Source organism: Mytilus californianus, unplaced genomic scaffold (genome assembly GCF_021869535.1).
Source record: "Mytilus californianus isolate M0D057914Y unplaced genomic scaffold, xbMytCali1.0.p SCAF_29, whole genome shotgun sequence".
NCBI classification, from domain to species: Eukaryota; Metazoa; Mollusca; class Bivalvia; order Mytilida; family Mytilidae; genus Mytilus; species Mytilus californianus.
The window spans coordinates 965,028-983,088 of NW_026262678.1; positions in this window are offsets into that span (position 1 = coordinate 965,028).

Here is an 18,061-nt window from a genome sequence, read left to right on the forward strand (position 1 = left end):
TAAAATATATATAATTTTTATATATATATATATATATATCCCAAATTATAATAAGAATAGATATATTTCTGATATATTAAGGTTAATCAATGTCAGTGATGTTGTTGGCTGTTGTTACCTCATTAAAAAGATAGTTATATGAGGTAAACGGACTGAAAGTCACAAATTTAATAGGACAAGAAATCACTGGACAAAAAGTCACAAATAGTTTGTTGACAATTGTTTGAATATATAAGAGAAAGATCAATATTTTCATTTTGTAACATATATTAATTTTTAAGTTTAAGAAATTGTTCATAGGCCTTGATAAATGAAAATTCATCAAATCTTAATCGTGTAAAGAATATATTTCTTGGCACTATGAAGCCATTTAAGGATCAAGCGTCTTTGACATTTTGTTTGCATAACAATTATTTGATCATTGCATAAATTTAAATTACAAAGTTGCTTTGTATAATAGTGTAAGAAAAAAACAAAAATATTTTTTTTAGATAAGGGTTTTCTTGTTCAAAGAAAATTAATCTAAAAACTGAATTGTGACTCTTTGTCCTGTGACTTTTTGTCCATGATTTGTTGTTCGTGACTTTTTGTCCTGTGACTTTCTGTCCTACATTCTTATATAACTATTGTATGTAACCATGAAACCTATGTAGTTTTATTAAGTAATTTAGGAAAATCAATTTTTGTTAAAAACAAAAACATATGCCAAACAAAAAGCACCCTAATAAGGTTTTATTACCCTCAGTATAGGTGTGATATTCAGGTAAAAAAATATTTTTTTTATTTTACAAGACTCAGACTTTAAAATTAGATAATTAAACTATCTCGATTTTATAAATCTGAGAATCATGTAAGGATGTAAAAAAATCTGGTTTTTTTATATCTTTTTTTTTTTGTTGTGGCTGTTGCCATGACAGTTTAAAAGAAAGTTATGTTACCAATCAAATTAATAAAAATAGAGGGTATTTGGTCGGGTCGAGTATCATGAGTATTGTTTAGACCTTTGGTCGAGTATGGTTCAGACTGAAAAAAAATAGGTCGAGTATGGTTCAGACTAGGTCTAGTATAGGTCGAGAATGGGTTAAGACTGTTTCAGACTGGTCGAGTAATAGTTCAGACTATTTTCAATAGCAACGATAAGGGTCAAGTACAAATCAGTACAGTCGAGTATGGTTGAGACTGGGACGAGTAATATTAAGTAAAATTCAGACCAATCCAGACAGGTCGAGTAAAACTCAGCACAGTCGAGTAAAAATCAGTACAGTCGAGTAATAGATTTACGTTTCTTAAAAAAAAGTGTTGTTCTCGAAGTTACATATATTGTAAGCATACATTATTCTAGTATATTCATGCTTTGGGTCAAAACATATCTTAAAAACGCCGATTTTTACTGTAAATAATTTAATGTTTTGTTTAATGTTATGTTAAAATTAAGATTTCAATTTTTACAACTTAGTCTAAATTTTTAATATTAGATAGTAGGTAAGCTAAACTCGTTGTACAATGAGCTAGTGACATATTACAAAATATACAGGGTCAGTAATATAGGGTTCGAATCACGCTTGCTCTCGCTGTGTAACTAATGAAATTTAAAAAAATTACACCGACTATCAGTTAAAGAGATGTTACATTAAATATTAAAATTGTGATGACAATATTCTTTATCTACAGAGTAGAAAAAAAAGCGGCATTTGATAAAGCACAATTATGGTGAAGTGTCCCGATGAAGGAAATAAAATACATATACATATAACTGAAAAAATACAACAACAGAAAGGAGGATCAAACAGAGATATCCTAGAACATGTACCACGGCAATAGTGAAATATGAACATTCATCAGATGCATGGAAATACATGAAATGTAAATTAGCTAAAGGTGGTACATAACACTACCGTGTAAAAATCACTTGAACTTTTTAATCACGTTCTACTGTTAAGGAAATATTAAGCTTCTCAATGATCAAAGTTATTGTTTGTCAAACTGCTATATATCCAATGAAATTTTTTCGATAAAGTGTGTGGTCAAGTTTTTTTTAAATTTTTATATTTTTGGTCAAAGGGTCAAGATAAATGTTTTGTCTTTTGATGCATATTAAACAAGCCAAATTAATTTCAATCAAGGTGTTTGGTACCATCGTACATTATTAGTATACCGTCATACAGCCAGCATTGTTCATGATGAAGGTCGACAAAAAGTAAAATAACGAAAATACCGAACTCCGAGGAAAATTCAAAACGGAAAGTCTCTAATCAAATGGCAAATGACACATCAAACGAATGGATAACAACTGTCATATTCCTGACTCAATACAGGCATTTTTTTATGTAGAAAATGGTGGATTAAACATGGTTTTATAGCTAGCTAAACCTCTCACTTGTATGACAGTCGCATAAAATTCCAGTATATTTACAACAATGTGTGAACAAAACAAACAGACATAATAGGTAAAAATGTCAAAATCAGGGGTACAGCAGTCAAGGTTGTGTTATAATCTGAATCACTATAAAAACATACACATATGTCAACTAAGAAAAACAAAAAGGCATATAGACAAAGCACATAAGCAAAAACGAAAGACAAGAATACAAATATTTACCATAACACAATAACACAATGACGGGATGTATAAGTACCGAGCTACGTCAAATGGATATTACCAAAACTAGACTAAACATTAAAAGTAATAATTTACAAAGACAAATAAAAGAACACTATAACACGTAATCAAGATGATAAACAACGCCAGTACATGGAATCTATACTTCAAGACCATCGTGTATTATTTGTGAAGTTGAAACGGAATATTTATCAACAAGGTCTTGGTATCTTCCGATGAACTATTTTGGAAAAAGGACGAGACGTTCTTTGACATAACCTTGGTTCATCAACTTTCTGCTCAGATACTGGTGACGTTTTATAAAGTCTGAGTAGCAGCTTGAATACTCAATGAGCTGGGAAATGTATATTCCATATGCAGGTGAATTTGGTATATTGCTACTAAGGTGGGGTAAATTGATAATTTCAAAATTAAAATCGTTTCGTTTGTCATAGATTCTGGTTCTATGATGACCGCTTATGTTAAGTTCGGGGTATAAGTCTAAAAAAAGAGCCGGAAGAAGCCGTATCTGTTGTTTTTTTAATTCTTAGTTCTGGAGGATATACCAATGGAACCCAATCAGAAAAGTTTGGATTGTTAACGGACAGAACATCATCAATATATCTGAATGTGAAAATAAATCTGGGTTCTTCGATATTCTGTCTGAAGGAACTCCGACTGATATGAAAATAAGAAGTGGTCGGCAAGGAGAGGTGCACAGTTCTTTCCCATAGGAGTGCCGACAATTTGTTTAAAACGTCTACCCCCAATTTAACAAATATTTTGTCAATAAAAAACTGATCACTTGTTCCTCTGTGTAGCATGTTTTATCTTTTTGTTCACTATTTACAAAAAATGCCGTATGGTATCCCAAAGATATAAATTTCATAGCGTAAGCTACCATTTTTATAGTGAAAAGCATTGTGGATTATTTCTTTTAGTCGATTTTTAAATTTAACATGAGGAATGGTGGTATACAGGGTTGAAAAATCAACTGTCTTGATAGGACTAATTTCAGAGAAAGATCGAGATTTAGAATTATCTAGAAGTTCTTTAGAGTTTTTTAGAATCCACATATGGTTCATACCACTACGCGAGTAAACAGTTTCACAGTATTTCTGACGACCCTCTTTCACTGCGGACAGAATTTGTGTCAATTTGATAGACAGTTCTTTCGTCGAACAGGCAGATGAGCCGGCAATGTACCGTTGTTTGTACGGAATTTTGTAAAGCCTAGGTATCCTATACAAACAAGTATGTCCTCCGATTTTCTGTTCAATGTTATGTTCAATAAGGCCATGAAGACTTATGATTCGCAAAAATCTCATCCTTATCCAAGGATATATTTCTGTATGTGGGATTACCTGAGTGCTCCTAATTCTTTTACAAGACCATCAAAATATCGACTGCCCCTTGTAGATTGTTTGGATAGGGACATTGATAAAGCCTTGCAACAGACCACCTGATATGTGCTCCTCATAGAGTTGTTGCATGTGCAGATAGCGTGACTTTGTCTCTAGACGAGGCATGAATGTAACGTTTCCATTCTGACCGGAAGTGGCTGCGAATATACACATTATGCACATCCAAATGGACGCCTCTCGTTTGCAATGGTTTAACTGTAGGTTGAAAGAAACTAGATGACTTTACGTAATAAAAAATGATGTTTGAAATTATCGTAAATAGAGGCGGTTGTTTACAAGAAATAACTGGCATTCCACTATATATGCATGTTTGTTCCTTATCGATTACATATGTTATACATCATAAACATATAAAACCAAACGTGTCTAAGTATCTTGCATCTTAATAATTTTGTATTTTAGTCCAATGATGTGGCCAACGCTTAATAAAATTAAGTCTTTAAATCAAATGAAACAGTATGCTTGAACAAAACTGGAATTTAACAATAAAATAGAACTTGTTATTTTTTTTTTTTTTTTTTTTTTTTGCTTTTTATTTTCTACAGCTGTTATAATTCTAAAGGCAAGTTGTTCTCCAATACTGGTGTAATTGTTTGTTCTTTGATGTACGTTCTGTTTATCTTTGATCGAGATTCAAATTAATGGACGGGTTGGATCTACCAAAAAAATAAATTTAACCCCTCCACATTTCGATATGCTTGTTTAAATCAGGAACATGATTAATAATCGTCGTATGTTAACTTATGTACAAATTGCCTCATAACAGTTACAGGATTAATAATGCTCGTCTACTAAAGACTCAACAGTGACGCTCGAATCAAAAAGGTCAAACAATGTACGAAGTTGAAGCATAAGAACACAAAATACAGAAAAAATGAGCTAAGATAATATGTTCCTGAGGTAGAACATCTTATTGTAATTTGTTAGTTGTAGTTGACTGCAGATCTATGATTGTGTTTGTCGAATTTATTTTCAAGATTTATTGTTGCCCTACAATTGAGAGCTTTACATGTACATATTTTAAAGACACATTTGATGAGTCAATGTTGCACTCTAGTTGTCGTATGGTTATTTTTGTCGTTAGATTGCAGTCTGATTGACATATATCCTATGTTCCTATATATTATGTAGGTTATTAGTACCGTTTAAAAACACAGCAATCCGAAAAATATTTGTGTTCTTAATTATGATGTTTCTGAATGTTAACATGGTAAATTTTTGTATGTAGATGGGAAATGACATAGTATGATTTTAATGACAAAAATCCAACTTTCGTGGCCTTACCGGTGATCCTTCGAACATTTGTTATTTTGTAATAATTGTATAATCACAATTTAATTTTAACAACTTTACATGAAATTAGATGCATTTTTTGTAAAAATCAGACAATATTGAACAAGAAATTAATATAATAGCAAATCATAAATCAAGTTTAAAGTTGGTATCGCTAAATGTGTTCTTGAGAAATTGGCTGAATATTGCATGATTTTTAAACAATATTACATTTTAATAGTTTTATTGAGATTCTGTAGTATATATAAACAAGAAGGTTTCACATTTTAGTTCCGTGGCATTTTAACTTTATAAAAAAAGTGTTTTTTATTCTTAAACAAATCAAAACATTCAACTTCAGCAAGATGAAAGTACTCCGGTTGGTTATGTACATTGATTAATTTTACTATTTGTCCTTCCAGTAATGTTTTATACTGTGTAACTATGATGATGGGAGTTTTTAACGACCTTGACTGGCTATACAGCCCTCGCACGGTCGGTTGTGTAACTATGACCTGTCGATTTACAACATGTACCAATGAACTGACAACATACATGTAGCTCCATGTGCTTTTGTGATTAAAGATAAGTTTAACATTTTCGATATGATATTCCGACAATGAATAATAGAAAGTTTGAGATATGTTAAATTATCAGAACAAATACAAATTTAGTTTAAAGTTGGTATCGCAACATATATTCGAAAGAACGTGTCTTAGTATTGCAATATTTTTCAATTATATCACCATAGCCTTCACCTTAACCCTAACTGTAATCTATAAGCCATACCCTAACTCAATCTTGTCTTAATATTGAATGATGATTGTTTGAACGATATTACAATTTATATAGAATAAAAGACTTTTTGTTTTTGGATACTGACTTAAGCACGGTAAAATATCAGGTGAGCCCGAAGGGCGAGCCTGATATTTTACAATTATAAAGTCAATATCGAAAACAAAAAGTCCTTAATTCTTTATATCGGTAATTTAAAAAAAACGAAAATCCCAATAATAAAAGAGAAAATAATAAACGTACTACTTTATCGCGTCGAATCACGGCGAATCACTCTTGACGTCACAGGTTGCATTACGTCATTTGAATTTTTGTCACAGTGCAGTAAACATTGCATTCTCTTGCACAAAATATTGAAAATGAATAATTACTGCATGCGTTAATTATTTCTGCTTTGAACATGCCTTAAACAATGCAGAATAAAATGGTAACATACCGGTAAGTCACATTTCTTTATTTTTTACAAAGTATGTTACGATCTGAATCAGCAGAGTTGCTTTAGAAGTTCAAGTAAAACTTTTATTTACTTGTTTATTATCGGATGGATAATTTGCTTAAAAATCACTGGGCGTTCATCTTAAAGACAATCACATTCACTGTAGAAAGCACTGTGTAAGCAGACACTTATTGTTTATGTGTAGGCAGCGAGTCTGTAGATTTATATCTGAAAGTTCATTTCTTGTCGCCCTCACATTTTAATGGATGTGACTCAACTTTGTTCTATTTACTTTCACTTATCGTGATTTTTTTCAAGTCATGTCATTTATTTTTCAACCCGGACCTGCCGGAACGTTGAGACGTTGAAGGCCCTACGGCACAGAACGTTGAAATCTTATCAATAAAGGTACGAGAGAAGCTCTACTGTGATAGTCGAGTTTGACATATTTATAGACCTTTATTGATAAGATTTGAACGTCCTATGCCAACAGTTAATTGTAATTTGTTCGCTTATTTGTTCTTTTGTCTATGAATAACTGTATATACATTGGCAATGAAACCACATCTCCTTAATTTTACATGATTGTCTCGCAAAAAAATGTCGAAAGTGTGTATATTTTATTTTTTTTTTCTAGCTTCTTTCATGCGATTGCGGTACCTTTTTGGTCACCATTTATGTGTTGCGTCTAAATATGAATTGTAACACTTAATGGTGACTGAACAGGTTGAACAAATCCTTCTAAAAAAATATCAAAAGAAGACACATTGGAACAGCACAACAACATTCAAGGTTGTCAATGAAAACTCAGATCGGGATAGTAAAGTAAGCTATCAATAATACTGCGGATAACGCACATTTTTGAGGTTTATGGTCTTTTTTAATCTTCTGTTCAAATTTCCCACAATTTAGACAAAATTGTTCAAAACAACTAAACTAACTTTACTGAAACAATGAAAAGAATTATTCACCTAAAAACTCTGCGCAAAATATCACGTGCGATTTTTGTAAATGAAAGGGAAAGCAGATCCTTACGCGGTGCACTCGCGCATGTCAATTGCGAACTGACCCAATAATTTTTTTATCACGATCAGTCCACTGATACTGACATTATCAGCGAGTTCACATCACAGGAAAAATGTAAAAATTTCCGATAATATAGTTTTATTGTGATTCTAGACATTAAGCATCACTATTTATCTTACCTCCTATACATTTCTAGGGATATGATTAATTAAAAGCAACCGCGTGGAGACCGTGTATATTCCATATCATAGGTTTGAACGTTGTTTTAAAATTTAGACTTGTTTATATTTTTTCGTTTGGGCTTGTATGATATTTTCCTTCGGGTTTATATGATCCGTTTATCCTATTTCGACTCTTTAAAATTCAAAAGTCTATCCTAAATTGAGGTAAACTATATGGCCTTCCAAATACCGTTTCGATCCCTAACATCACTGAAGAGACATTGAATGTCGAAATCCGGATATGGTGTACAAATTTTTGCACCTCATGTTTGTGGTATATCATCTTTTCCGCAAGTTTATTGTTTTCTGTTTGGTATTAAATTAATATTAAGATCCATTTTGCTACATCTGGTGATCAATTTATTTGGCAATCACCAATGGCAGTCAGCAGGGTTTAAGAACATCCGTTGTTCGACCTGTTAGTCAAATGCGCTTTGTTAAAATATACTTTTTCGCTTTTTTGGTCTTTTGGAAAATGTTGTTTGTGCTATATTCAGACCCCTCTACCAAGAAATTTGATTTACATGCACACGTATGAAAATTGCGGTTTTTATCCAACGCAATCATAGGTTTGAACGTTGTTTTCAGTTTAGACTTGTTTATACTTTTTCGTTTGGGCTTGTATTATATTTTCCTTTGGGTTTATATGATCCGTTCATCCTGTTTCGACTCTTTAAAATTCAAGAGTCTATCCTAAATTAAGGTAAATTATTTGGCCTTCAAAATACCGTTTCGATCCCTAACATCACTGAAGAGACATTATTTGTCGAAATCCAGATATGGTGTACAAATTTTTGAACCTCATGTTTGTAGTATATCATCTTTTCCGCAAGTTTATTGATTTCTGTTTGGTATTAAAATTAATATTAAGATCCATTTTGCTACATCTGGTGATCAATTTATTTGGCAATCGCCATTGGCAGTCAGCAGGGTTTAAGAACATTCGTTGTTCGACCTGTTAGTCAAATGAGCTTTCTAAAAATATACTTTTTCACTTTTTTGGTCTTTTGGAAAATGTTGTTTGTGGTATATTTAGACCCCTCTACCAAGATATTTGTTTAACATTCACATGTATAAAAATTGCGGTTTTAATCCGACGCAATCATAGGTTTGAACGTTGTTTTCAATTTAGACTTGTTTATATTTTTTCGTTTGGGCTTGTATTATATTTTCCTTCGGGTTTATATGATCCGTTCATCCTATTTCGACTCTTTAAAATTCAAGAATCTATCCTAAATTGAGGTAATTCATATTGACTTCCAAATACCGTTTCGATCCCTAACATCACTGAAGAGACATTAAATGTCGAATCCGGATATGGTGTTCAAATTTTTGCACCTCATGTTTGTGGTATATCATCTTTTCCGCAAGTTTATTGTTTTCTTTTTGGTATTAAACTAATATCAAGATCCATTTTGCTACATCTGGTGATCAATTTATTTGGCAATCACCAATGGCAGTCAGCAGGGTTTAAGAACATCCGTTGTTCGACCTGTTAGTCAAATGCGCTTTGTTAAAATATACTTTTTCCCTTTCTTGGTCTTTCGGAAAATGTTGTTTGTGCTATATTTAGACCCCTCTACCAAGACATTTGACTTACATGCACACGTATAAAAATTGCGGTTTTTATCAAACGCATTCATAGGTTTGAACGTTGTTTTCAATTTAGACTTGTTTATATTTTTTCGTTTGGGCTTGTATTATATTTTCCTTCGGGTTTATATGATCCGTCCATCCTATTTCGACTCTTATAATTCAAGAGTCTATCCTAAATTAAGGTAAATTATATGGCCTTCAAAATACCGTTTCGATCCCTAACATCACTGAAGAGACATTAATTGTCGAAATCCAGATATGGTGTACAAATTTTTGCACGTCATGTTTGTAGTATATCATCTTTTCCGCAAGTTTATTGTTTTCTGTTTGGTATTAAATTAATATTAAGATCCATTTTGCTACATCTGGTGATCAATTTATTTGGCAATCGCCAATAGCAGTCAGCAGGGTTTAAGAACATCCGTTGTTCGACCTGTTAGTCAAATGCGCTTTGTTAAAATATACTTTTTCACTTTTTTTGTCTTTTGGAAAATGTTGTTTGTGGTATATTTAGACCCCTCTACCAAGAAATTTGCTTTACATGCACACGTATAAAAATTACGGTTTTTATCCAACGCAATCATAGCTTTGAACGTTGTTTTCAATTTAGACTTGTTTATATTTTTTCGTTTGGGCTTGTATTATATTTTCCTTCGGGTTTATATGATCCGTTCATCCTGTTTCGACTCTTTAAAATTCAAGAGTCTATCCTAAATTAAGGTAAATTATATGGCCTTCAAAATACCGTTTCGATCCCTACCATCACTGAAGAGACATTAATTGTCGAAATCCGGATATGGTGTACAAATTTTTGCATCTCATGTTTGTGGTATATCATCTTTTCCGCAAGTTCATTGTTTTCTGTTTGGTATTAAAATTAATATTAAGATCCATTTTGCTACATCTCGTGATCAATTTATTTGGCAATCGCCAATGACAGACAGCAGGGTTAAAGAACATCCGTTGTTCGACCTGTTAGTCAAATGCGCTTTGTTAAAATATACTTTTTCACTTTTTTGGTCTTTTGGAAAATGTTGTTTGTGCTATATTCAGACCCCTCTACCAAGAAATTTGTTTTACATGCACACGTATACAAATTGCGGTTTTTACTCAACGCATTCATAGGTTTGAACGTTGTTTTCAATTTAGACTTGTTTATATTTTTTCGTTTGGGCTTGTATTATATTTTCCTTTGGGTTTATATGATCCGTTCATCCTATTTCGACTCTTCAAAATTCAAGTCTATCCTAAATTAAGGTAAATTAAATGGCCTTCAAAATACCGTTTCGATCCCTAACATCACTGAAGAGACATTAATTGTCGAAATCCGGATATGGTGTACAAATTTTTGCACCTCATGTTTGTAGTATATCATCTTTTTCGCAAGTTCATTGTTTTCTGTTTGGTATTAAATTAATATTAAGATCCATTTTGCTACATCTGGTGATCAATTTATTTGTCAATCGCCATTGGCAGTCAGCAGGGTTTAAGAACATCCGTTGTTCGACCTGTTAGTCAAATGCGCTTTGTTAAAATATACCTTTTCACTTTTTCGGTCTTTTGGAAAATGTTGTTTGTGCTATATTTAGACCCCTCTACCAAGAAATTTGTTTTACATGCACATGTATAAAAATTGCGGTTTTTTTCCAACGCAATCATAGGTTTGAACGTTGTTTTCAATTTAGACTTGTTTATATTTTTTCGTTTGGGCTTGTATTATATTTTCCTTTGGGTTTATATGATCCGTTCATCCTTTTTCGACTCTTTAAAATTCAGGAATCTGTCCTAAATTGAGGTAAAAAAGAGGGACGAAAGATACCAGAGGGACAGTCAAACTTATAGATCGAAAACAAACTGACAACGCCATGGCCAAAAATAAAAAGACAAACAGACAAACAATAGTACAGATGACACCACATAGAAAACTAAACACTTAGCAACACGAACCCCACTAAAAACTGGGGGTGATCTCAGGTGCTCCGGAAGGGTAAATTATATGGTTTTCCAAATACCGTTTCGATCCCTAACATCACTGAAGAGACATTCATTGTCGAAATCCCAATATGGTGTACAAATTTTTGCACCTCATGTTTGTGGTATATCATCTTTTCCGCAAGTTCATTGTTTTCTGTTTGGTATTAAATTAATATTAAGATCCATTTTGCTACATCTGGTGATCAATTTATTTGACAATCGCCAATGGCAGTCAGCAGGGTTTAAGAACATCCGTTGTTCGACCTGTTAGTCAAATGCGCTTTGTTAAAATATACTTTTTCACTTTTTTGGTCTTTTGAAAAATGTTGTTTATGCTATATTTAGACCCCATCTACCAAGAAATTTGTTTTACATGCACACGGATAAGAATTGCGGTTTTTATCCAACGCAATCATAGGTTTGAACGTTGTTTTCAATTTAGACTTGTTTATATTTTTTCGTTTGGGCTTGTATTATATTTTCCTTCGGGTTTATATGATCCGTTCATCCTATTTCGACTCTTTAAAATTCAAGAGTCTATCCTAAATTGAGGTAAATTATATGGCCTTCAAAATACCGTTTCGATCCCTAACATCACTGAAGAGACATTAATTGTCAAAATCCGGATATGGTGTACAAACTTTTGCACCTCATGTTTGTAGTATATCATCTTTTCCGCAAGTTTATTGTTTTCTGTTTGGTATTAAATTAATATTAAGATTCATTTTGCTACATCTGGTGATCAATTTATTTGGCAATCGCCAATGGCAGTCAGCAGGGTTTAAGAACATCCGTTGTTCGACCTGTTAGTCAAATGCGCTTTGTTAAAATATACTTTTTCACTTTTTTGGTCTTTTGAAAAATGTTGTTTGTGCTATATTTAGACCCCTCTACCAAGAAATTTGATTTACATGCACACGTATAAAAATTGCGGTTTTTATCCAACGCAATCATAGCTTTGAACGTTGTTTTCAATTTAGACTTGTTTATATTTTTTCGTTTGGGCTTGTATTATATTTTCCTTCGGCTAAAAAGATTTACATAAAAAAAATTCGTCTCTAACTTTAAGATATCCTGATATCTTATGTTAAATCTTTAATTATAAAACTTATGACAAATTATAACAAAGACATCGATCGACGCAGATGAATCTAAATTAAAATCGGTCAGTATGTTGTAAATTTATCTAGTTTTGAATTAATGATATGATTTTAAAATTAGGTTGTTAATTGTCTTGTATCGAGTAACAAGGTGTGTCATATCAGATATGAGCATTGTACGTTTTAAACAAAGCTAGATAAAACTTATTTATCTAATGTCTTGTTTAAAATGACAAATCTAAAGGCATTAACACGAATAGTAGATTGTATCTTCCCGATCAACCTCGAGAGATGTTTTAATAGAACTACATGCATGTAATTAAAATCAATACAGTATATTACTTTATGTAGCCAAATATGGCATATATATGTGCTTTTTATTTTCCGTATAAAACACATTTAGAAAAAATCAAATGTTGCAATTTCCAAAGTTTTGAAGTTGATAACTTAAGGTAAGAATGAGTGTTTTGTTATTATAAGATATAGTCTTATAAATGTTTATAAATAAATTGTATATGAAATGTTACGTTGCTACTCAAAGTTAAGATCTAACTGACGAAGTCTTTCCGATAACAACCATTTCGACGCGCTTTTTTTGGATTTACAATCAGGGACGATCAGAGCCACATGTTTCAAAGCCTATGATTATAAAAACAGAAACATTTGAAAGTTATATGACCAAAAAGGACGTAAATATTAACACCTTATTTGTAATTAAAACAAACGCACTGGAGAACCAAAGCCGAAAAACATCATAATTCATTATACACTTTTTAATAAAGTTTCGTCTTTGCTAAAACTCAACTTTACGACAAAAAAGAGGACTACAATTTTCTTATTGATAAATTTCCATGTTTGTGTAGCAACATTCCAGCAGTATCTGCGTACAAAGGAAAGGTTTTCGTTTCCTTTCATTATTTCCTGAAAAAAGTGTTACTGCTTTTAAGGAAGCTACTTCTAGGGTTCTAGATAGTCAACTTGAGGCAACTTTTTAAAGATTTGAAGGACAATTTCAGTATTTAGTTGACTTGGTGCAATATTTTGGTATAATTTGAACTCTGCTAGGGTATCATTAATAGATTTGTTTGTTTTTTTACAGATAATTGAATGGCTTTGAATATCAGTAACAAAAGTAAACAAGAACTTAATGAGGTAAAGTAAATATAGATATTTTATAATATTAGAAGGCCGAGTGGTCTAATTTTGTATCTATATTGAAATTAAATTATGTGATATGATTGCCAATGATACAAACTTCCTCCAAACCCCATTAAAGTTAGCAACTATAAGTCACCATACGACCCTCAACATGAGCAAAATTTATACCACATAGGAAGCTACAGTAGACCCCGACATGATCAAACAAGAAAGGTAAAGGCCAGATGAACATACAAAACAATGATCGGCAAACAATTAAGATATACAGCAATAAAATACAACCACGGAATTATAGGTTCCTGGGGTGGGACAGGCTCACATTGAATGCATGAGGGCACTTACCACGCCCCCCTTTTTTTTTACCCGAGTCAGAGGTTTAACAGCAAAACATTAGAGCACACTATACAAATCAGTATTAAAATTAAAATTGAGAATGGAAATTGGGAATGTGTCAAAGAGATAACAACCCGACAAAAGAGCAGAAAACAGCCGAAGGTCACCAAAGGTCTTCAACACAGCGAGAAAATCCCGCACCCGGAGGCGGGCTTCAGCTGGCCCCTAAACACAAATGTGTACTAGTTCAGTGAAAATGGACGTTATACTAAACTCAAAAATAAATAAATGAATCAAAATTAAAAATCATACAAGACGTACAAAGGCCAGAGACTCCTGACTTGGGACAGGCGCAAAAATGCTGCGGGGTTAAACATGTTTAATGAGATCTCAACCCTCCCCCTATACCGCTAGCCAATGTAGAAAAAAACAAACAAAAAGGTCAAAAACTAGTATGACTGTATTTGTCAAAACTGCAGCATAGACCACAAAACTTAAAACTTTTCATATTTTGAGTTAGAGTTAGGAGACCTTTCTTCCGGAGAAACCTGGGATCACCCCCAGTTTTTGGTGGGGTTCGTGTTGCTCAGTCTTTAGTTTCTATGTTGTCCTTTTTGTATTGTTGTTTGTCTGTTGGTCTTTTTCTAATTAAGTCATAGCGTTGTCAGTTTATTTTCTACTTTTGAGTTTGAATGTCCCTTGGTATCTTTCGCCTCTCTTTGATACAATTTCTGGTAAAAGTAGTATACTACACTGAAAAATATTTGTTGAGTAAACGTAGCTGGGATTTTTTTTTTTATTTTTGCATTTATTGTTCCAATGAAAATTCCCATGAAATTCAATAAAAAAATAACTATGTTTTCGGGCCATCAGATGAAAACAAAATACAGTTCTGAGGGTACTCACAATTACTCAATTCAAGCTCACAGCCAATTAGAACGTAAAAAAAAAACATGCATCTTAGACTGAAATATCAATCCGTACACATCCTACGAATTTAGTTAAAGACGTTATAAACAATCAGAAAAAAACATTATGTTGTGCCATGCCAAATAAATCTTTCAAAACTGATTTTGTGCGTTACACTCCGATTATAATTGACACGAATTACCAGTTTCCAGCCGACGGTCTGTGGTTGTCTCCAGACAGTTAAGATAGATTATTTAATTTCCTTCTGCATGTTTCTACATTTTTCAACAAATCGCAGCACTTTTCTAAGAAAACATTTTAACAGATATATTTGATCAATTTTAACATAAATGTTGTAACAATTACGAGTAATGTGAGAAAAATAATGCCTATAAGTTCAACATTGGTATTAAATTACTTTCGGATTAAGTCAAAATCCAACAATTGTGAGCGTATTTACAAGTATAATTTGAATTTATACAGGTATACATTTCATTTTAGGGTTTGCTTAAATGGTCAAGTCAGTGTAATCTTCAAGAAGTGATAACATTTTTGCAGAAAGGAGCAGATGTCAACTACCGTGAACCTAAAAACGTAAAGTTTTGTTAAGGGTTTAAGTTTCTTTCTTATATTTTCGTGTTTAAAATTAAGTACTTCTAGTATTCAGAAATCTGACTGGCAGTCTTTCTCGTGATATTCAATATTTTTGCAGACAGTTCAGTATAAAAGTATTAACTAAACTACTGAACTCCATGGTAAGCTCAAAAAGAGGGCGTCCATTAAACCTGACAAATTCAAACGCACGACTAAATCAACCAACGGAACGAGTGGAAAACATTTATCATAGACCTGAATTGAAACAGATATTTTCCAAAGAAAATGTTGGGTCAAACCTAGTGTTATAGCTAGCTAAACTCCCACTAATTTGACAGCTGTTTATTCATGTTCTTGTTCCGTTGTATTGACAACATTGAGTTAGCAACCAAAACATACATACTTAGTTAACGTGACTTAACAATCTGAACATATGAATCTTTCTATGTTGTGATGTTACACTATTGTTTCAGAAAAAGGGTGAAGGTTTGGTACCATTAAAACGTTTAAACCCGCCGCTGCAATTGTTTGCACCTGTCCTAAGTCAGGAATCTGATGTTCAGTAGTTGTCGTTTGTTGATGTGGTTCATAAGTGTTTCTCGTTTCTCGTTTTTTATATAGATTAGACCGTTGGTTTTCCTGTTTGAATGGTTTTACAATATCAATTTTTGGGGCCCTTTATAGCTTGCTGTTCGGTGTGAGCCTAGGCTCCGTGTTGAAGACCGTATTTTGACCTATAACGGTTTACTTTTATAAACTTTGACTTGGATGGAGAGTTGTCTCATTGGCTCTCATACCACATCTTCTTATATCTATAGACTGAACAAATTTAGAATGACTGAACTTTCGGCAATGAAAAAACTTTGACATTTGATTAAAAGATAAGACATGACGTTATTAATTATAAGTTGTTATATCTGATTAATATGACAGAAAATATTCATTTTCGTGAGTCAAATGTGAACACCACCCATGCTGAGGGTTATGAACAAGGATATGAACCAAGAAGATGTAGAATATAAGAATGTTAAAACCAACAATTAAGCCATCAGACGAACACGCATAACTTTGATTGTGGAATTAAACTTTAATGAATTGCATTGTTTTAAGTACAGGTACATATGTAAAACTTAATCCTGTTTTACTTCCTTGTCACCTAATGTACATAGCGAGAGGAAACCCTATTTGTTGTTGTTTAAATTAATCCGTGTACTACAATTTACAGGTAACTTAATGCGGTAAATCAATACCTGTGTTATATTGTATTATAAAATCTTATCAGTGATGATCCTAGACACATAATACCTATGTTTAATAGCAATGACCAACGAACATAACCTAAACCAAATACATAGTCAATAATCGCCTGTCTGTCAACAATTAACGAATAGTTGTTTGTTCAAATACACATATTAATTTCGGATATCATGTTTTACTTACTGACGGTAAAATGAATCGCGTTGGCACATGTTAGGTGCCGGTATTAAAACTCAAATTACCCAAAATTTTTCAAATCTGAAATGATAAGTGTATATAGTGTGTACCGTCATAAACGTATTTGTCAAATTAAATAGGACATGTTATGTTTGCTCTGGTATAGATCACTAAAAAAGCGTTTTGGGTCAACCGTCTAGGTTCAGGGAGGACAACTTACCAGTAACTTGAGGACACAGGTTAACAAATAACACCACTATAGGGTTTTAATTCTTTGCTAATTAGGCACACTTTTTGCGATATATGTGTTTAAGGACTATATTGACAATGTTTTATATTCCTCAGGGCAAAACACCACTTTATTATGCGGCTGAAAACGGACACATTGACATATTTTTGGAACTACTTCAAACAGGAGCAGACCCTAATTTAGCTGATGCATTGGTACGTTTTGTTAATCGACAAAGAAATATAACTGTGTGTTATACTGGAGTGACACATACGGCTAATCCTGCTATTTGATTGATAACATTGACAATGGATATAAGTCCATATCCCCTGTGATAAAAAAAAACGAATATCAGAATGGTAGTCAATGACACTCCGGTTTAATAGCATTGTTCCTTAAGCTTTTGATGTAATGTGGGCCATATTACCTTAGTAAACAGCAATAATCGACATGTGTTATTTTACAAAAAGATAAAGATTTAGCATACAAAACATACAAAAATGAATAGACTGGATTTATAAAACTTGGAACTTTACATCACTATTTCCTAAATTTGTCTTTCTACTGCATTACTTATAGTCTGGTCACTATATTGATCGCTACTATATCATCGAACTTAGAATAACGAATACACAAATAATTATGCTTGGTGTGTTGACTAACAGTAGAATTCATTTCACGAAAAAGATATTATTTCTATTATCTTAGTGAGTATTTTCCCTTTCTGTATACTGATATGCCATGCGTGCTTGCATATAGAGTATACATGTCGAAGTTTAGACGATATATATTGGTTTGTGTTTCAAATCATGATGTTCTTGATATTATGTTGCTGCTAACAACAGAACTTCTTAACCACAGGTAGCAAATGGGAATGTGGAAAGTCATTCCTTGTAAAAATGTACAGATGTTGAAGGCCGTACTTTGACCTATACTGGTTTACTATTTACATAATTTACAC